General features: G+C 38.4%; 1 long non-coding RNA gene across 1 annotated transcript in view; it reads left to right on the top strand.

Moving 5' to 3' along the window:
- The window catches only part of LOC140624195 (uncharacterized), a 172144-nt gene that overhangs the window by 111286 nt on the left and 38819 nt on the right, over nt 1-22039 (top strand). The window contains exon 4 of the long non-coding RNA XR_012023708.1: nt 15506-15661. This is a non-coding gene — a long non-coding RNA (uncharacterized lncRNA). The remainder of the gene's footprint in view (nt 1-15505; nt 15662-22039) is intronic.

Below are 22039 nucleotides of genomic sequence, written 5' to 3'. Positions count from 1 at the left end.
AATCGTGACATCACGCTTTATAGTTGTTTCTTGGACAATGAGTTTTGAAAAAAAGAGATAGAAAACCAACATGAGAGTACTCATTTGAAAGGAAATCTTTCAAAAAAAAAAAAAAAAAAGGAAAGGAAATCTTTCAGTGGTTTTACTGTAGGACATCTGAAATATCAGCTTCTTTGCTACCTCATGTCTATACCACAAATGGTACCTGGCCAGTTTGGAACGCCCATGACTACCCAAACTAGATTTTCGATGCTTACCTTTTGCTGGATCTTTACATTCCTATGTTCAACCACCTGCTTGACCTATCTGCCTGGTTATTTAGAAAGATACTGAACTAAGCAGGACAAGACCAGACCTTCTTGATGGCCCACTCCCTCAACCCATCTCCCATCTCCCAGGCTTCTTTATGACAGTAAATGGCACCAGCGACCCCCTGCTTACTTAAGCCCCCCAAATCTGGGAGTTATCTTAGATTTTTCTGACCTCTTCCTTCATGTCCATTCTTTAAGACTTGCCTATTTTACCTCCAGAGTATATCTTGAGTCAACCCCATCTTGCCATTTGTGCGACCGCCTGTCATGGACTACTGCACCACCATCTCTTGCCTCGACTACTGCAATAGCCTCCTAACTGGTCTCTCCTCTTCCACGCTGTACACCTTGCTATCCATAGTGGTACTTCTTAAAAACATACATCCGACTATATTCCTTCTCTGTTTAAAATCCTCCTATAGTTTCTCATTGCTACTAGGATACAACCCTAATTCCTTACCCTGGTTTACATATTCTGGAAATGGCCTACTTACTTCATCCACTACAGCTCACCATTTTACTCCTTGCCCACTACTTTTTAATTAAATGGGCTTTTCTGTTTCTTTTTAACATACTAATCCTGGTCCTTCTTTAGACCCTTTGCAAAACAGTGTTGTACCTGAAATGACCATCCCCTGATCGCTATATAGCACTGGCTCCATTTAATCATACAGAATTTAGCTTAAATATTACCTTCTCCAAAAATATCTTTCTGAACAGTTTGAAGTAGCCACCGAGTCACTAATTCATGCTTCAGAGACCAACAGGGCATAGTGGTTCCTGCCCAAGGAACAATCTAAGTCAGGTCAAAGTCCAGCCTTCCAGCTAGTACCTCAGAATGTAAGGAACATCATGAGAGAATTGAGTGAGAGTGGCTAACCCTTACTCTGGAATGAAATTTGGTTAGTATTCATCAGTTTAATGGTAACTCCATTGTTTTTGCCAGTGATTGGCTTAGGTGTGAGAAGATGCCATCCTCTGAGCCAATGAGACAAGTGAAATCTTCTGAGTATTTCTGAGAATATTTTTGTCATTCTTCCCAACTACACAAATAGGGGTCTTGCCTTGTTTCAGTTGTTGTGGTCATAAATGACTCTATGACAAATATATTTGATTGAGATGTCAAGATTAAAAATTCATTCTTCCCAGCATAACAAATAATTGCAAAGCTCTTCACATATAAAAGTCTCAGAATATTCATTCGTTCATTCATTTACTCTTTTAAGAATTAATGAGCACTTAGAATGGGTAAGATTCCATTGTTTGACCTACTGGACATAACTAACAAGCTAAGTCAGGTGAAATTGAGATAATTTTTAAAATGTGAAGTTAAAGTACTAATTAGTGGAGTATTTAGCAGTGACCTTGAAGGAGGAAATATACTTGCTAAGCTTCAGGGTTCCTGAAGGACCTTCTTAGAAGTAGTTCCAACTACTTTCCTTTTCAAAGGAGATAAATTCAAACTTGGGAAATTATTATAATTTCTTTGGCCAGTGTCTGAAATTTTAAAATCATGCTAATTTGCAGAGATGATGTGGATTTAATGATTTTATCTTCTTAGAGATAATTTGCCTCTGGTCAGTTTCTGTCACAGTTAATCAGTATGTTTTGTGCCATTTTCTAATATATAAACATGATTTCCCACTATTGTACAGGGCATAAAATATTATTAATAAGCATATAGGTATCAGTAGATGGGTAGACCTTACAGGTAGAGTCTACTACTTAAAGGCAAATGGGATAAATGGGATAAGCTTTACAAATTCTGCTGGTTTCATTTTTCTTTTCTTTCTTTCTTTTTTTTTTTTTTTTTTTTAGAAATTCCAGGCAATGTGATCAGTTTGACTCATTTAAAGCCAGTTTACCCATTTAAAATATTGCCCATTTGAGGTGAGACTGGGTCCTAGTTTCACTTCTGCGATATATTATCAGTGTGACATTGGCAAATTTCAGTCTTCGCATCAGTTCAATAGGGATGAGCTCAATTGCTCTTCCTACACGATAGATGAGATGATAAAATGAATAAAAATATGTTAAATGCCTTTGAAAACTCAAATGTGATATACAAATTTAAGTTTTTGAAAATTATGAACATTGTAGTAGATATGATCTAAGAGTTTCAATAGTGATGTTCAAGCGTGGAATAGGTTTCATATTTGTTTTTCGGTCTCGAACCCCTCTTCCCTTTGTCACTCATTTCTAGTTTAAAGCAGTTTCATTTCAATCAAATTGGGATACTGTCAGTGTCCATTTCAAAGACTCTTTCCCAGAATTTGGGCAGAGCTCCCAGGCAGCTGCAGAGTCCCACTGACCAAAGGAATACTGGTGTCTGAACTTGGCCCCTTCTCTCTTCCCAGGTCATTATGTTCACACAGCTGCAGAAGCTGGTGGGGTGTGTGTGTGTGTGTGTGTGTGTGTGTGTGTGTGTGTTAATGTCTGCTTTTATGAATGACCATCACTGGTGATAGCTTGTGGTCCCCTCTTCCTTTGGGCATTATTGTTTCTCTCCCTAACGCCAGCTGCCCGCTGGCTCCCTCTATGCCTCTGGCATGTCAATGTTGGCTCTCTCATTATCATATTTGTTAGTTCTTCTGGGGAATCTGCATTGACATCCCCTCTACTATGGATGATTCCTTTTCCAACTGTAACCACTTTTTATCCTCATGATGGAGAATCTTGTAACTGGAGTCTCCCTACTTCAGTGGGTAGCCCTCATAGGTTGCTGACAGATGGCTTGCCTGCCTGCCTTCAGGAGTACCTAGATATCCATGTAGGCTAAGCAGTGGGATTACAGAATGCCTTTGCGGATCACCCTGGGCACTCTGGCTCTTAGTTTCACACCTGGAATTTCTCCATGTTCTGATAGAACGAGGTCTGTTAAAAAAAAAAAAAAAAGAATGGGGTCTGTTTGCAGGCTTGTGGCTTTGAAGCTTGGGGGTGGGGGACAAGACAACCCATCCCGAAAGAAAGGGAGGTAGAGGTAGGTGGGCAATCATTGGTGACTCACAAACTCTGTACACATGGGAGGAGAGGCTGTGTTTGCCAGAACAATCCTTTGGAAAGTTAATACTTTGAAAACTTTATGGAGGAGGTACTTTGCTTTTCATTGGATTTAGGAAGTCAATCATGCACTTTTGGTTCTTAGCTCTGAACTGTTTCCGGTGTAGTCTCTATCCCAGGTGGAAGCCCAGGGTGGTGGGGCTGGGCGGTGCGTGCAGAAATGTTCTTTACATCCACCTGCAAGTTCCATTTTTATGAATGCTTAATTGTCCCGTCCCTATAACATCTGGTCTGCGCCTGATGTCAAGGTCCTTGTCACATTGGACTGTCAGCTGTTTACCTACCCGTTTCACTGGCTTCACTGGGGCTTCCTGATTGTGGCAGCTGCTCAGAGGCTGGTGCATAGTAGGTTTGCAGTAATGTTTGCTGCATTGATGAGTAAAATAGATGAATGAGTAAATGAAGGAAACTCTGGCATTGTGAAGGTGTAGCATCTTCCCTTTAATGACTAAGTGCCCATGAGAAACTTTCTAGATAGCAAATATGATGGTAGAGGTTTGCTGTTTGTTCATAAATGATTTTATAAGTTCATGCCAGTGTACATCCAGTTGTCATATACCGAGTGCAAGGCAACTGACTATCCAGAAAAGTGTTCTTTTCCATATAGAAAATGTTTTATGTCACATCTCCCCAGAAGCCAGCAGTAGGATGACTACAGCTTAAAGTAAGTAATAAACTAAGTTTCTTCCCTGTCAACCTACTTACATGCCTAAATTAGTACGGATTTATTTATTTATTTTTCTCTTTTTAAGCAGTGAAATCTAGAAGTGGTTTCCAGGAGCTAACATCTTCTTACTTTTTGAGAACACTTGGAATCTCCTGCCCCAAGCCCGTGTCAGAGTTGTGTTCCATTAAATAGTCCCATGACCTTTTAGCAAGTCTCATTTTATAATTTCATCCTTCGAGGGAATCATTTATTTTGCTCGTCTTCCTCTTAATTTTGTGGATATTTGTCCTTTCATTTTAGCATATAGATCTAATATTAACTTAAAAAAATGGAGCTTAAGGGAAACCAGAATAAGTTGTTCAATTATCCTTGACATTTCAGTAGCACTGAAGTGTAAACTTTTTCACAGAATTCACAGCGTGTCCTCACCTTACTAGCTTAGCTGTTCAGTTCATGTCAATAAATTTGTCGGCTCTGCTCCTCAGCAGATGCAAATATTCAGTTATTTGCATAGTTGAAAATGAAGTCTGATTTGTGAAATCCCTGAATTCGTCCATGTTCTTGGTTATGGAAAGTTTTCTCAAAACTATTCCCATATTCTGAAATATTTCCAGTAGCTTTGCTTTTGGTGCATCTATACTATTTCCCATATTCTTAAGAGTTTTCATTAGCTTTGCTCCTGGTACATCAAATCTTAGCTTTCAAATACGGATTTTGTTTTCTCACTCAACGCACAAGTAGTGTGGGTTGGGCAGGAAGCAGAGTGTCTGTCTTAAGGAACCCATCATGGAGAAATAAAGAGGCTGACTAATATTTCTAATTCATTAGGAACAGTACAGTGACGGAGGAGCGGAGAGGGTGCAGGTTGGATGGATCTGTGGTTGGGCGTTTGTAGGCAAGACGGGATCAGGAAGGCCCTGAGGGGTAGGCCAGAGTTGGGAATCGGCAAGAGAACTGTTAGTTGGGCCTGTATTTGGAAAGAGTCTAGGCCAAATGAAGATGAGAAACCAGTATAGCATGTAGATCAGGGTAAAAATCATCCAAATAATGGAGTGGAGAATTGACATGGATCACTTAAAATGATACATATTTTACTTAGTGTATTAGCCTGTTAGGGCTGCCATACTATAAATCCCACAGATTGGGTGATTTAAACAACAGACAACTTATTTTCTCCAGTATCTGGAGGCTGAATGTCCAAGGTCAAGGGGACAGCAAGTTTGGTTTGTCCTACGGTCTTTCCCTTTGGCTTACAGTTGGCCGCCTTCTTGCCGTGTCCTCACATGGCTCTTCCTCTTCCTCTGTGGGCAGGCATCATTGGTGTCTCTCTTCTTTTTCTTTTAAGGACACCAGTCAGATTGGATCAGGGCCCACCCGAACTCTCATTTTAGCTTAATCACTTCTTTAAAGGCCCTATCTCTAAATATAGTCACATTCTGAGGTACTAGAGGTTAGGGTTTCAACATATGGGTTTTGAGGGGACAGAGTTCAGCCTATAACACTTAGAAAAATGTATTTTAAAGCTACATCAAGTATGAAGTGAGTCTGTGATCCTAGAGTAGTGGTTTCCAAGCATTTAAATGCAAATTGTGAGGTTCCACGACGTCCCCTTGAATTTCTGATTTAGTAGGTCTGGGAAAGGAGCTGAGAACTTGCATTTGTAACATGTTCCTAAGTGATGCTGACGTTGCTGATCTTAGGACCTCGCACTAGTGGGCAGTTAGGGAAATTTACCGTACGGTGTGACCTGCTGCCATCTTGAAAGAAGGAAATGGGGATTCCATAGAACTGAATTCTGCCAATAACCTGAATAAATGTGGAAGAGGATTTATGCCCAGAGACTCTGGAAAGGATTGAAGAGCCTAGACTTTGGCCTGTGGGGTTCTGAGCACAGAATCAGTTGAGCTACCCTATACCCTGACTTCTAACCCACTGAAACTGTGGGATAATAAGTGGGTGGTGTTTTAAGACATTCCTAGTGGTGATTTGTCTTGGTAGCAATAGAGAACTAACAGAAGAGATCATAGTTATTCTGTAAAAACCATGTGGATAGATCACTCTCCCAAAATATGTGGTTATTCTATACGCATAGGTTGGCTTACATTTTATTGAGTCTTAAAAGGCAAAATAAATATCTCATAAACTATTTCCCAGAGTATGTTCCATGGAGAAAGCTGCATGGTATATATCTCTCTTTAGAGGAGTCACAATACACATTTTCACATAAAGGCTCTGCTAAGTCCTGCAGGAAAAAAAATAATTAATTGATTTGTCTACCTCAATAGTTTTTTATTTTTACAAATTTATTTGACCACTGAGTTCTTTAAAAATAAATGTTTGCGAGTCTACCACCTAAAACTCATTAAAAGCATAGAGTCTGCTGCTCTAGGGACTGTTGATATTGGGACTCTTTCATGCTAGCCATGTAGAAAATAATTCCAAATCTCATTTCCCTGGGCTCAAGTCCTGGAATGTCTATTTTAAGAGATAACATTTTGTTTTCTAGTGAATTTAATAAAAAAATAAATTCCCTCTCCTCACAGTCCATATCTAGATGTTGCAGATACCTACACGCCAGGCCAATAATATAAATGAGCGAAGTGGGCTGATGGTAAAAGAATAGGAAGTCATGTGGCTCATGCATACATATTAGAGTTTTTCTGTAGTAGATATCTCTAGGTATGGTGGCATCTGAAGATCTTAACCTTTATTAGGTATGGCCAAGTTTCTTTCCCAGGTACTTACAGCAGTTTTCGCTCCCACCAGAAATATTTAAAAAGTTCCATAACATTTTATTTCTTTAAAATACAAAGAAATCATTATCTAGCAAGTATAATAAAGCATGTTAAATCAAGTGGCAGGTTGGGTAGACATGTATCTCTTTTCTTATGGGATAATTTTGTTTATTTGAAATATTTTATAATTAATTATAAAGATTTAAAGCAACGAGAAGAGGAATAAATCAGAATGCATAGAGAGTTTTGGAGACTGTGCAAGCTGGAGAGCATGACCTACATAAAGCATGGATTCTCTGCTCTGCTCGAGCTAAACATTGCCATGTAATATGGCATTGTGAGATCTGCTGAGTTTTTAAGAGAAGCCTCAAATTTGAACTTTTCTGTGAGGATTTCCAACGTTGAAAATAAGGGGGAGACCAAATGAGACACATTTGTGCCTGGGATTTGGCTGGTGGGCTTTTGCTCCTTTTCCCTAAGTCTTTGAAGGAGTTGCTCTGGCCACACTCTTCCTCCCTATAAGAAGTGCGGTTCTGAGCTCCTTAACATCTAGAATAAAAAGCCATAAGCATTCTTGGCTTGAATGGTTTTTTGGAAACCAGAACCAAACAGATCGGCTTCAGTAACTTCCTTTTGTCCACAGAATGAAATGAAAACATAGCCAAGCATTTAAGCCCTGTTTTACTTTTCTTTTGCTTTATTTTTGACTGCTCTTTCTGTTGTACCCTTTGTTGAGGCCAAACTGAACTTGTTATCTTCTAGGGAAGGAGTATAACAAAAATTTAGAGCAGAGGCTCTGGAATTGAACTTACCTGGGGTTGAAACCAGGCTTCATCATTACTTGCTGCATGACATTGGGCAAGATATTCCATTGGTCTGATCCATGTTATCTTTACTAGAAAATGGGGACAATCATTTTATTCGTATTACAGGTTTGTTAAGAAGACAAAGTGGGAGCATGTATACGTACAAGTCCTAAGAACGATGCCAGTCACGCAATAAGCATCTGGCACATGTTACCTTATGTTATCTTCTGTAAAAGTGGGATGATAACAGCATCATTATGAGGGTGGAATTAGATAATATTTGGGGAGTGCTAAATGAGTGCCAGGCACAAATAGTAGCTAGAGTTATTCTTTGCGCTTTCCCACCTATCTGTACATATGCCAGTCTCTCTGATTTAAAGTTCTTTTCCAGTGTCTGCATGTTCACATTCTACCCATTTTCAAATGTCATTTCAAATGCCAACTCCTCCAGAGAGTGGTCATTCACTCATTCAAAATATATTTATTAAGAACCCTCTTCTGAACCCATATCCTTTTATCGTGGCACTTTCACTTTTATTCTTGTAGCGTGTTGGTTTTTTTAAAAATAAAAATGTCAGTTTTTGGAAGGCAGGATATATTTTTTATTCATCTTTATGTCTCCCACCCTAATGCAGGATTAGACACAGAGTAGGCAGTCATTTTTTTTTTTCTTTACCAAAAAAGCAAGTAAACCTTTATGGAAATTCTCCTTCCCTGACGAGGGGATCTAATGGCAGATATGCTTTCATCAAAAGACACAGGAATTCAGTCATATGAGATCATGCTCACTGAGAAATGGTACCTTTAAATTTTTCTTTTTTGCTACCTATCTTTATCCACAAAGATTCCCCCCTCCCCCCCCCCCACATATCCACAAAGATCGACATGTCCAAACAACCTGAACTATTCAGAAGCTGGGACTTTGTATCATCAGAATTGATAGGATAACTCACTTGTAAACATCTCAGTCAAGAAACCAGAACTGCCATTTAAAAGCAATAGATTAATATGCTTAAAACTTCCTAAATTATTTAAATTATTTGGTAATTCCTTGACAAAATAGAACATTATTTTATCCTATTGATTAGAAAATTTCCTGGTTGCAGGAGGGTTACATTGACACCTCTCTCCCTAATTGGTTACGTGAATTTGAATAAATCACCTTTCTAGATATGATTCCTTATGTGTGTAAAGGGACAGTTCGTTACCTTGAGACTGTTCACTATCTTCACGCTGTCCTAATCTGTGAAAAGCAAATCTTGTAATTGGGAGCTCATTTTTACCTCATCTATTCCTTCCAAAGAGAATTTTAAAGACTATTTGGAAAAAGTCTAAGGGCAAGGTAAAGGAAGAGAAAGGAAAGTCAGACTTATTTGGAGGGGGCTATCTTGGACAAGATAACGGTACCGACTGGAGCAGCTGTGGGTTGTCAGAAAGGGGCTAGGAGGATATGAATTTGAATGGATGATGTTGTGGGTTGTGCCTTCACATGGAACAAGATGTCAGTGCCACCTCGCTTTGCCTCGAAGTTTTAGGAGAGGCCAAAAGGCTGAGGGCACTTTTGGGGACTCTCACATTCTGAAGTGAGGTGCTCGGCGACCTAGGTGGCACTTGCAAAGGGGGTGGTCAAAAATAAATTTTCCTAGCAACAGTCCATCACACATCCATATATCACAGAGGGTGAGGCTGAAGAGGCTGAGAAAGAGGATTTATTGGAGAAAGTGGTCAGTGTGTTGAATTATTCTCCTCCGCCAACCGTGCCCTGAGTGAAGGCCATGGCTAGAAGGACGTTTTCTTTTTACTTTAAATCCAGGGGAAAGTTTGTGCCCTTTAGAACATGAGGGGCTTCCATGGTGGATATTTGACTCATGCCTGAAGAAAGCTGACCCTGCATCTTCCTGATTATAGAGGAACGAAGGCTGTAATAGAAGCAAACTGCATTTCCACCAACAGTGAGGCAAAGGTGAGGTTTCTCAGAGACAAATATGGAGCCCATGGGTGGTGATAGAGACTTTCTAAAACCTGTCTTGCCCAAGAAGACTATTGGACAATGAACTCCAATGGATGGTTGCAGGAAACCAGCTGGTGGAGAGGCTTGTATGTGCCACTGGGATTGTTGACTTGCTGTCCTAGCTCCTTAGGGTGGGAGGCCTCTGAGGTACTTGCCAAAGTTTCCCCATTTCCATCCGGAGAAAAAGGACTAGCTTTGCACATCTGCCACGTACAGGACACCAGTCCCACATCCTCCAGTTGAGTGAGACACATTCTGAAGTCTCTCCTCTTCTTTGCAGTGCTCTGACCCGTATGGGAGAGGAAGCAGGGCAGGCTTACCATATCCCATTCCTCACTAGGGGTTCCAAACCAGGGTCAGATGTGATCTGAGGGAGAGGAGAAGTTCTAAACTGAATTTTGATTTTTACACTGAGCCAGATAGACTTACTTCATTTTAAACCAGTCCGTGTTTTTTAAAAATGCCCCAAACAAAGCTTCCATGTATTTAATGTGTAGTAGTGACTGGAAAAATCGGGGGGTGGGGGGGGGTCTGTCTGGGATTCCATCCAGAAGGGGGAAAGAATGAGTCAATGAAGCCTGTTTAATGAGGAGCAGTAAGACGAATATAGTTGCTTTCATTATTGAATGAGTCCAGCTCCCAGTCAATGCATCAGTTATGACGGTTTATGAGAAAAGTAAGGATGGAATTCAAACAAGTTTTTACTTTTGATTATTAACTGAGCTTTTAAAATATATCCCTGTTCTGAAACCGATTCACATGAGACCCTGGATTTATTAGAATTATATATATAAGATCAGACAAATGGATTAGGTGGTCTTACCTGTCTCCTCCAAAACCGTGTTTCCATGATTGTAAGAACTGACATGGTGCTTTGGAGTGAATCTAGGAAAGAGACTGCTAAAAGCTAAATACCCTGGTGTGGAATTAAAGTATCTTCAGACCAGGGGATCCCTGGGTGGCTCAGCGGTTTAGCACCTGCCTTTGGCCCAGAGCGCAATCCTGGAGTCCCGGGATCGAGTCCCACGTCGGGCTCCCTGCATGAAGCCTGCTTCTCCCTCTGCCTGTGCCTCTGCCTCTCTCTATGTCTATCATGAATAAATAAATAAAATCTTAAAAAAAAAAAAGTATCTTCAGACCAGTGTGTCAGTATATATTAGGATTGAATTTCATGTGGGAATTAGATTCCAAAGTTACCATGGAAAGCAAAAATCTGGCACATCAGGAATTGCCCCTGAATATTTTTTTTTTTTTAAGATCTTTTAAGCCATTCACAAAATACACCTAGTGGTTTCTTAGGAATGTGAGACTATATTTCTTGGATAGTTCATCACCCATTTACCTGCACATGGTTCAAACTTAACGTTAGATGCCATATCCTCTGGAAAGCCTTCTCTCTATTTTTGCCGTAGTTATATGCTCCAAAGATGGTCTGAAATTCCTTCTTCTAGCAGTTAGCACACTCTACTTTATTGTGACCGTCTGTTTATTGTTATACGATGTTTAACGACAGAAGAATATCCTAGTGCAAAGAACCATATAAACATTTTCAGTTTCTCAAGGGATGACTTACTTTTAAGAATAACACCTAGCATTCCTGGAAGGAATACATTCTGGATTTGGTAGCCTCATGCTCTGGATTTGGATTATAGCTACTTAAGAAGATGAAAATGAAAAGGTGAAAAGGAAAATGATATGTTTTTAAAAATTGAATGTTTCCAAGTCTACACAATTAAATAGCTTTTACAGCCTGATTTCTTTCTTCCTTTTCTTTTTTTCTCTGCTAACTTTGCTTTTTTTTTATATTTTATTTATTTATTCATGAGACACACACAGAGAGAGAGAGAGAGAGAGAGAGAGAAAGAGAGAGAGACACAGGCAGAGGGAGAAGCAGGCTCCATGTAGGGAGCCTGACGTGGGACTTGATCCCGGGACTCCAGGATCATGCCCTGGGCCGAAGGCAGGTGCCAAACTGCTGAGCCACCCAGGGATCCCCTAACTTTGCTTTTGATGGACGTACTCTTGCCTTGAGATTGGCCTTGGGAAATCAGCAATCCAGCTAAAATCTAATCCTCTAATTCTTTAATAAACACTTATATGTAATATTTGACTCATACAAAAGAATACAACTTATATTTAAGTTATGAAACATAATAATGCAACAAACCCTCATGAACTCACCTCCCCACTAATAACTGGCACATTAGCAACAACATTGAAGCTACTTACATTCCTTATTCTATTTCTGTTATCTTTGACAGCAATAATATTTAGCATTAAATTGCTATTTAAAAAATATTACTGCATATAAATAATATATATTTTTCTTATTTTTGGCTATATTCAATGGTATACTATGTTAGTGTTTTGTGACTTTAAAAAAGTAATATTATGCATATGAAATTCATCCAATATTGTATGTAGTGTATATTGGTAGATAGTTGAGTGTGTTGTATATATTGATTTATTTTCACTGCTAAATAATATTTTATTATATGAGTATTCTCTAATTTATTCCCTTTTTGATGGACACTTTTTTTTTGACACGGGGTTTTTAAAATCAATTTCTTTGCTACATAAATACCTATCACCATTTTTGAACATCTTGGGGAACATTGCAAGAGTGTTTATAGGGAATGACTGTGTTTTGATGGGGTTCAGGACATACTACCCCTAAATGTGGCATCTTGGCATATTACATATTTTAAGCTGAAGAAATTTGGGAAGTGGCATGTGCACAAAAGCCCTTCCTCTGAAGGGGGTCATAAAACTCTTAGGTGATGGGTGCTGTCCCTATAAGGAAAGGAATATCCTTATCTCCAAGATACTGCGAAGAATCTGAATGAACAGGCCTCGCTGTTTCCCCCACTTTATTACATTTACTTATACTCTTTCTTTTGCCCTTGCACATTTTTCCATGTCTCTCTACTCTCCGTCAAACCTAGCATAAACATTCAGATTTAACTGCTTCTTTGGGTCTTTGTTTCTTTATATAGGTTCCTGTGTCTTGTGAACCTTACACTAAATAAATTTGCATGCTTTTCTCTGTTAATTTGTCTTTTGTTACAGGTGAGAAATTAGCAAGGTAGAGGAAAAGGATGTTTTTCTCTCCCATATCGTATATATCTATATTTGCATATGTATATCTATATTTGCATAAATACACACATATAGGAATGAAATGATTGAGCTGTGGTAAATTCGTATGCTCAGATTTATAGGAAGATGTTAAAATGTTTTCCTGATTATATCACTTTATACTTCTATCACTTTATACTTCTATACTTATTTTTAAGTTCCTTTTGCTCTTGTCAGCCCTTTATACTCTCAGATTTTAAAAGTTTTTACCAATATAGTAAGCATAATATTAATTTTACCATAATGGAATTTCATTGAGAATCTTTCATAGTTTTCCCTTATTGGCCATTTTTTTTTCTTCTGTGAAATTCCTGTTCATATCATTTTCTTATTGATTGTAGAAATCCTTATATATTCTGTAAATTAATCTTTTGTCATTATGTCATTATAAATCTATGTCATTATAAATCTATGTCATTATAAATCTATGTCATTATAAATCTTGTCTCCTCATTTATGGCTCTTTTTTTCTTTTAGTTTTTCTAAAAAAATTCTATTTTCATGAACAAAAATTTTTAATGCTGAAGTTTTCAAACTTATCTTTAAAAGGAAAGATGGTGAAAACCTGGGTGGCTCAGTGGTTGAGTGCCTTTGGCTCAGGTCATGATCCTGGAGTCCCAGAATGGAGTTTAGCACTGGGCTCCAGGCAGGGGGCCTGCTTCTCCCTCTGCCTGTCTCTCTCTCTCTCTCTCTCTCTGTGTCTCTCATGAATAAATTAAAAAAATCTTTAAAAAATTTTTTAAAAAGATGGATACTTTTAATGTTTTGTTTGATAACCTTTCCCTTTTTTGAAGACATGAAGATAATCTACTAGATTTTCTTCTAAAAATCTGGAAATTCAACCTTTTTATATTAAATCTTTAGGCTGTGATAGATTTTTGTTTGGGGTGTGAGGTAGCGATTTAGTACTTTTTCCCTGAAGAGTAACTAATTTTGCCAGTTCCATTTATTGTCTGGCTTCTAACTGATCTTCAGTATCATGTCTTCCATATAACAAGTGCCCTTATTTGTAAAAATAAAAGTAAGCTAAATTATATATGAACATTCCCTTGATTTTGAGCTTCTGGAAGGCAAGATAGTGTTTTTGGCAAAGTGTCTATGGCAAGAAAAGAGAAGAAAAATCAATCAAAATTGATCTCTATTGGGCCCCTCAGTGGCTCAGTTGGTTAAGTGTCCAGCTCTTGATTTTAGCTCAGGTCATGATCTCAGGGTCATGAGAGTGAGTCTCAAGCTGAGCTTCTGCACTGAGTGTGGAGCCTGCTGAAGATTCTCTCTCTTCTTTCTCTGCCTGCTGCACGCATCAGCCCACACTCGGTGCTGTCTCTCTGTCTCTTAAAAAAATTGATCTTTATTAAGATCATTAAATGATAAATGACAGCATAATACTTTTGTTAAAAAGGTTTTTTGTAACTTGTTGTTTACCAAAGTTGATATTCCCCTAGAGGAAATCTTAAAAAAGGTTTAGAATGTCATAATAAAATTTGCCTGAATGTGTAGACTTTTAAATTTTGAATCTTGGGAGAATTTAACTCTCTCTAGCACAGATTATAGGAACAAACCAAAATGCTTAATATTTCTAGAGTATGGAAAATTTGAATAAAATTCAAATTGATTGCACATAGATCCCATAACTTCAAACAAACATTTATGGTTTTAGGTAATAAAACAGTACATTTCTAGATAGCAGATTTCTCCTGGTTCTTTTTAACCTGATAAAAAGAACTGGGGTGTGGTGGGGGTGGGAGGGTAGCTGCTTAAGTTAGAAACCTTGCATGGAGCTTGTTCATGAGAGATGCTTCAACTGACTACACAGACAGAATCTTGGCAAGCTTCAGAGAAGCAGTCAAACTTAAATGTGTTTTTCTTAGAATGGATTTGTTTTTATAAAGTATGTTCCAAATTGACAGTGTTTAGAGAAACCACAAGTTCTGGGGCAGTTCTGCCCTTAGTAGGCAGTAGATTTAGATTGGGACTCTTTAATTTCTGAAGTATTTCCATTCCTCTGGATCAATCATTTCTCTCCCAAACCAAATGAATGTATTTGCTGAGTGATAAGATGACAGGTTTCATCTTCCTCCTATGTTGATGAGATGGGATAGACTTCCTGGAAGGTATTTTGTCTTATTGTCTCTTCTTTGTGTCCCTGGAACCAGCAACTATTTTACTACCTCTTTTTTTGGGCCCTTCCCTGTACCTCTTTCATTCCAAGGCTCTCACAGGCTCCATTCTCTTCTGTCTGGTCTTCCAGAGAGCATTGGGAGACTTGAGATCTCTTAGACCTGGGGGACCCTTCCTATAGAAATAATACAGGAGGCTCAGTTAAATTTTAGAACTTTGGATGAACAACAAGTACTATTTTAGTATGAGTATGTCCCTAATATTGCAAGGAACATACTTACACTAAAAAAGGTTTTATTTTTTAAATCTGAAAGTCAAATTTGGCTAGTATCCTGCATTTTTATTTGCTATGAATCTATAAACTTTCCCTTTCTCTCCAACCAGAATATCCAAAAACAAAAACAACAACAGCAACCCCCCCCCAAAAAAAACCCCAAAACAAAAAACCCACCACTTAAATCACCTGATCTAAGCATATGCTACTTTCAGCTTTTCTAGTTTTAGAGTCCCTTCACAATCTCTACAAAAGTAGCCTGATGATTTCTGTCCATAAATATGGGAATAGGAGAGAAGAGGGGACAACTTCCTTTCCATCTTCTACTGAACTGATTGAATCCTAGCAAAGTCTAATTCCTTTATTGTTCTTTTGCCTGTTTTAGATTTCTCTCATGGCCATTGGGTCTTTTCCTTGTACTACTCTCCATTATGTGTCCTAGACACTTCTCACCTATTGGAACTCTCTTTGGGAAGAAGGCTGAGGATAAAGCATGGAACAGAACAGTGGGTCTATAAAGGGACTGGATGTGAACTGTGATGTGAGTATGGAAGTTATGGAGCCAATACCACTCTTTCTTCCTAGTATTCTGACTGCTGATATTACTCTGGAAATAGGTCAAAACTTTGTGAACTTTAGATTAAAAAAAAAAAAATCCTTCAGGTTGCTGCAAGTCTTGACCACTCCTGACCAAGTTATATTATTATCAAGAATTTAAATGCAAATGATTTTATTTTGGAGGTGGTTTGGCTTATATATCATTTGTAGTACAAGAAGTGATAAAATGAAGTAGTGTATAAAGCAGATCAGTCTGTAAAATAAAACATGAATTTGAATCTGTGTCCAATAGTAAAAGCAAACGCAGTATTTAGGTCCTAAAAGAGGGTTTTCAGTGGCTGTGGGTAGTTGTTTCTTCATTGCAAGGGGAAATAAATATGGAGAGTCTGAAAAACCCAGTTTTAAATAAATCACCATACTAAAGATGTACATAACACAAAATCTTTTTAAAAATATTTAAAGGAAAGGAAGAACTTGTTTTCAATAGAGTCTCATGAAATTTATATTTCAATACATAGAAGCATCCTTCCTTTTTATTTTTCTATACCTTCAAATGAAAGATTTCAATAAAAATCCAGTGGGACTCCATGATAGGGCCATTTTGATGTCATTATGTTCTGTCATTATATGGGAAAATAATTTAAGGTATTTCATTAGATAAATGCCTTGATGGGATTACAAATGGTTTGGAAGGGTGATACATTACATTAAAAAAATCAGTACAAGGATATTGAGAGAATTATCATGATAATGCAAGTTACTTTCACTTGAAAAAACAAATGCTCCTCTCTGTCAAGAAAATGTAGTTCTTATTTCACAATGAAATTCATGATAATTGGAATTATATTTTTAAAGACGATAACAATATATTTACTTGGCACCAAATCTTCAGCCTTAAAGTCAAGCAGAAAATGGAATAATTGACAATGGCTATTTAGACCAAAAAGCTGCCTTTATTTGAGTTAATTATTCAGATAAAATAAAAGAACCAAAGTCAGTCATTACTCGATAGTTGGAGAAAAATGCTGTCTGAAAAATGCTGTCTGCCCTTTGCAGAACTTCCACAAAGGCCAGTGGCTCAATCAGAAGCTTGATAAGCTCCAGATAACATCTCAACTTCAGGACCTTATCTAAAGTGGCTGCATTTTTTTTTTTTAACTTTTGTTATTTGTCTACCATGCATTAGCAACTGAACTTGAGTCAACTGAAAAGATTTAAAAATAAGTCATTTATATGTGATTTGGCCCTCTCAGAACAAGTAGAGTACATTGTTTTATTGTGTCTGGCTCTAACTTAAGGTTTAAAGTGGTGGCTTTCAGACTTGAATGTGCTCAAGAGTCTCCAGGACGCCTGCAGACTTCCTTGGGAGATTTCCTCTTAGTGGATCTGCATTGCTGTTGTAATAGAATTTTGACTGTTAACAAATAGATGATTCTGATGCTTATGGTCTAAAGATCTTACTTTTTTAAAAAGAAGATTTATTTGAGAGAGAGAGAGGGAGGGAGAAAGCTCATGAGGAGAGGGATGGAGGGGGGGCAGACCTCAAGCACACTCCCCACTGAGCGTGGAGCCTGTGGCAGGGCTCCACCCCAGGACCCTGAGATCATGGCCTGAGCCGAAATCAGGAGCCTGCCATTCAACCCAATGAGCCACCCAGGCATCCCTGAAGATCTTACTTTGAGAAACACTGACGTACTTTCAGTTGTTTGCTACATTTGCCGTTCTTCTCTGCCTCTGCTTAAGCCCTAAGCAGCCTAAGACAAACATGACCTGGGTGTAGGATGCGGGATCAGAACACATTGCCTTTCATTCTAATCTGTCCCATTCTGTGCATTTCCATTAACTTCAGCAAATATTCATTATGCCACAGAGGGGGGATAGACTAAGTACTTGAACCAAAAAATGCATTTTGCTATTGAACTTGCAAACTTGAAATATCTGTATAATAAGGTAAAATAAAGAAAGAGAACTTATTTTGTTCTCTAATGTGTCCCAGGCACTTAACATAATGCCTATCACTTCACACACGCTTAATAAATAGTTGCTGAATGTTTAATGAACAAATAACAAAGCAAAGTAAAATGAGAGGATGTAAAGACGTAAGCAACATTCTGGAGTTATATGGAGCAGGGTAGGAGGTTAGTGATGGGGTTATTAATATTCCTAAAATAGTTTCAGTCCTATAATTTGCTTCCTTGCCAACACTACTCCTCATTCCTCTCATGTTACTACTCACGGAATATGATAATCTCACCAGCTCGTAGGATCTTTAGTGAGGATTTTCTGATCTAAGTGTCTAAAACAGGCACTGTAGAAGAATGGGTTGGCCATTGGAAGCTCCGTGGCCTGATCTCAGATCTACCAGCAAGATACCATGTGGCAAAATGTCCTAATTTCCCTGTTTTGGGGGATTGGAGGGATGATACAACCTGCCAGGTTCACAGAAATGGTAGATGATTGTTGAAAACAGAGCTAGGGAAGTACTTTAACAGTTGAGAGAGGAAAAAATGAGATGTAAAGTTAGGAGTTCCTTAGAGCAGACTTCACAAAAGTATTACCCAGGTGACTCTGTCACCTCCGTCATGTCCTCTAGCTGCTTAAGACCTTCCCATTATGTTCCTTTCTTTTTCTGGAGATTAACTTCCAAATTTCCACACTCTTTCTTTTAACTCTTAGACAACCCATTATGTCGAAGCCATGTTTCTATCGAGGCTTAAAAAAAGGAATCAGCTCTCTGAAAATTTTAGTGGGTTATTTTACTTATATGTTTACGTTTTAATAGTTTTTCCAATTAGAATCTAATCGAAATGATTCTGATTATAGAAATTTCTGGTACTATGGTAGACCAAAGGAATACATTTCTTTTTTTTTCTTTTAAGGAATACATTTCTATACCTAGACCTCTTTAATGTTCTAAAATAATCTAATCTGTTCATTCATTTAAAAAAATGTGAGTACCTGTGCCAAGCTCTACTTTAGGAGCTAGAGATGTATCTATGAATAATACGGGAAAGTTCTGGCTTTCATGGAGCTTACATTCAGTAAATAAGGAAGGAGGTAAGGGAAATATCAGCCAACGACAAATACCCTGCGGAGGTTAAGCAGGCCGGTGTGATAGAGAATGACAGGGTGCTTCTTTTAGGCTGTGTGGTCACAAAAATCTCTCTGAAATGCTGACATTTAAACTGAAATCTGAACCATCAGGGGAAGTCAGCCAGATAAAGATCCAAATGAGGAGGATCTCTAGAAGGGAACACCAGCACCTCAGTACTAAGGCAGGAATGTGCTTGGAGGGTAAGTGGGGGAAATAGGGATGTTGAAGTGGAGAGCGATAGATCAGAGGGGAGAGGTAGGCGTGGTCCAAACTGTGAAGAGCTTTGCCAACTGGGTGAGAAGTTTGGGTCAGGTTTTAAGTGCAATGAAAGGACATTGGGGATTTTTAAACAGGAGAGTGTATTGTATCTTAAAAAGGTCAGTCTGGCTCCTTTGGGGAGAATGGCTTGTGGGAGGTCAAGAGATAAAGCCGCGAGACAGGCTGGGAGGCTACCACACTGTCCGGGTGATAGATGATGGTGGCTTCAGTGGGATGGAGGGAAGTGGTTAGATTTATTATATGTTGGTTTGGTGACAGAGTTAATGGAGCTTGTTTATGGATTAAACGTGGTAGCCCCAGGAAGGAGATGACATACACTGTGCCCTTGCATCATACGGTTTCTGCCTAGGCACAATGAAGGTAACTTTGGGAAATAAATTATCTTTGGCGATTTTGGCTGCCTTTTGGTTGAGCAAGTTATTTTTCCACCTGGGCACTTTATTAGTCTGGGTGGGTTGCTATAGCAAAATAACATGCCCTGGATGGCTTGAAAAGCAGATTTATGTCTTACCGTTTTGGAGGCTGGGAAGGCCAGGATCCGGGGCTGGCTGATTGAGTTCTTGGGGAGAGCCCTGTCCTTGGCTTGCAAGTAGCTGCCTTCTATCTCTTTCTCTTCTTATAAGGCTACTAATTCCATGGGAGGGCCCCACTCTCATGACCTCCATCCAACCCTAATTACCCACCAAAGGCCCCATCTCCGAATATCATCGCACTGGGGGTTAGGGCTTCAACCTATGTACTTTGGGGACACACAATTCAGTCCACAGTTGGCACCATAAAGATAATCAAAACTGAGTACGTCCTTGTCAAATCAGAACCCCTGGCCAGTTATTCCTGGTAAATTGCCAGCAAAGATTATACTAGAATTACGTGCCTAAGATTGCTCTGTCTATTGTTTTCTACGTCTTCTTATCCAATGTTATTTAAATCAGGTAGATTGTTTGTGAGAACTCTCCAATCTGAGATTCGTAATTTTGGGCAACGTCTGTCATCACTAGAAATATGAATTATTTTTGTCGACCGTTGACGTTCAGATTTAAACACCAAGAGTCTTTTGAACAATTAGGGAAAGAGGAGAAAGTGGTCACAGGACACTTGTAGGAACCCCACTGTTCCTGAATTCCACCTTTGCAGGTTTGCAGCACTCTCAGAATTTATGACATGCTGCGTGAAACGGCCCTAACTTCGAAAACCTCTTCCAGCCTCCAATAGGCAGAAACAGAGATGGTCTGTATACCTGCTGGCAATTTCTATGTCTTCTTTGGAAAATGTCTATCAGGTCCTTTGCCCATTTTTTAGTTGGACTATTTTTTGTTATATTTGTTATTGAGTTCCTTGTATGTTTCAGATATTGACCCCTTATCAGATATATAGTTTGCAAGTATTTTCTACCACTTAGTGGGTTGGTTGTCTTTTTATTTTGTTGATGGTTTTCTTTGCTGTGCAGAAGCTTGGTTCAGCTGTCAAAAATTAATGGACTATATCTGCATGCTATTATTTCTGGGCTCTCTATTTTATTGATCTACGTATCTATTTTTATGCCAATATCATACTGTTTGGATTACTCTTTGTAATATAGTTTGTAACCAGAAAGCGTGATGTCTGTAGGTTTGCTCTTCTTTCTAAGATTGTTTTGATTATTTGGATTTTTTTACAGTTCCACACAAATTTTCGGATTGTTTTCTAGTTATGTGAAAAGTACCACTGGGATTTTGATTGGGATTGCGTTGAATATGTATATTACTTCGAGTAGTGTGGACATTTGAAAAACACTAATCCTTGCTACCCAGGATCATGAGATATCTTACCATATGTCTATATTTTCTTCAGTTCATTCATCCATGTCTTAATGTTTTCAGATCTTTCATTTCCTTGATTAAATTTATTCCTGAATATTTTATTCTTTTTGTGCTATTATAAGTAGATTGTTTTCTTAATTTCTATTTCTGATAGTTCATTGTCAGTGTATAGAAACAGGACTGATATTTTTATATTGATTCTGTATCCTGCAACTTTACTGAATTTGTTAGTTCTAGCAGGTGTGTGTGTGTATGTGTGTGTATAGTCTATAGGGTTTTCTATATATAATGTCATATTATCCACAGAGAGTTTTACTTTTTCCTTTCTGATTTGGTTGGTTTTTATTTCTTTGCTTTGCCTAATTTCTCTGGCTACGACTTCTACTCCCATGCTTAATGAAAGTGGCAAGAGTGGGCATCCTTTTCTTATTTCTGATTATAAGGAAAAACTTTTCACCATCGAGTATGATGTTGGATGTGGGCTTGTATATGGCATTTATTATGTTGAGGTATGTTTTTTTCTATACCCAGTTTGTTGAGGTTTGTTTTTTTTTTTTTTTTTTTGGCATCATGAAAGGATGTTACATTTTGTTAAATGCCTTTTTTGCATTGATTGAGATCATATGGTTTTATTTTTTATTTTGTTATTGTGGTGTATTTTATTGATTGATTTGTGGATGTTAAACCATCCTTGCATCCCTGGAACAAATCCTGCTTGATTTTGGTCTATGATCCTTTTAATATAGCTTTAAAAAAAAGATTTTATTTATTTGACAGAGAGAGAGAGAGAGAGAGAGCAAGCAAAAGCAGGGGGAGTGGTAGACAAAAAGAGAGGGAGAAACGGACTCTCCTCAGAGCAGGGAACCCTGGGATCATGAAGTGAGCTGAAGGCAGACACTTAATTGACTGAGCCACTCAGGCTCTCTAGTTTTTTTTTTTTTTTTTAAAGATTTTGTTTATCCACTTGAGGAGTTGGGGAGGAGTAGAGGGAGAGGGACAAGCAGACTCTGTGCTGAGTGTAGAGCGTGATGTGGGGCTTGATCCCAGGACCCTAAGCTAAAACCAAGAGTCAGACATTTAACCAACTGAGCCACCCACATGCTCTTTTTAATGTATTGTTGAATTTGGTTTGCCAATATTTTGTTGAGATTTTTACATCTATGTTGATCAGGAATTTTATTTTGGCCTG

Source organism: Canis lupus, chromosome 34, assembly GCF_048164855.1.
Source record: "Canis lupus baileyi chromosome 34, mCanLup2.hap1, whole genome shotgun sequence".
In the NCBI taxonomy this organism is placed as follows: Eukaryota; Metazoa; Chordata; class Mammalia; order Carnivora; family Canidae; genus Canis; species Canis lupus.
Note: the sequence above shows the minus strand (reverse complement) of the source record. Positions and strands in the feature narration are given on the sequence as shown.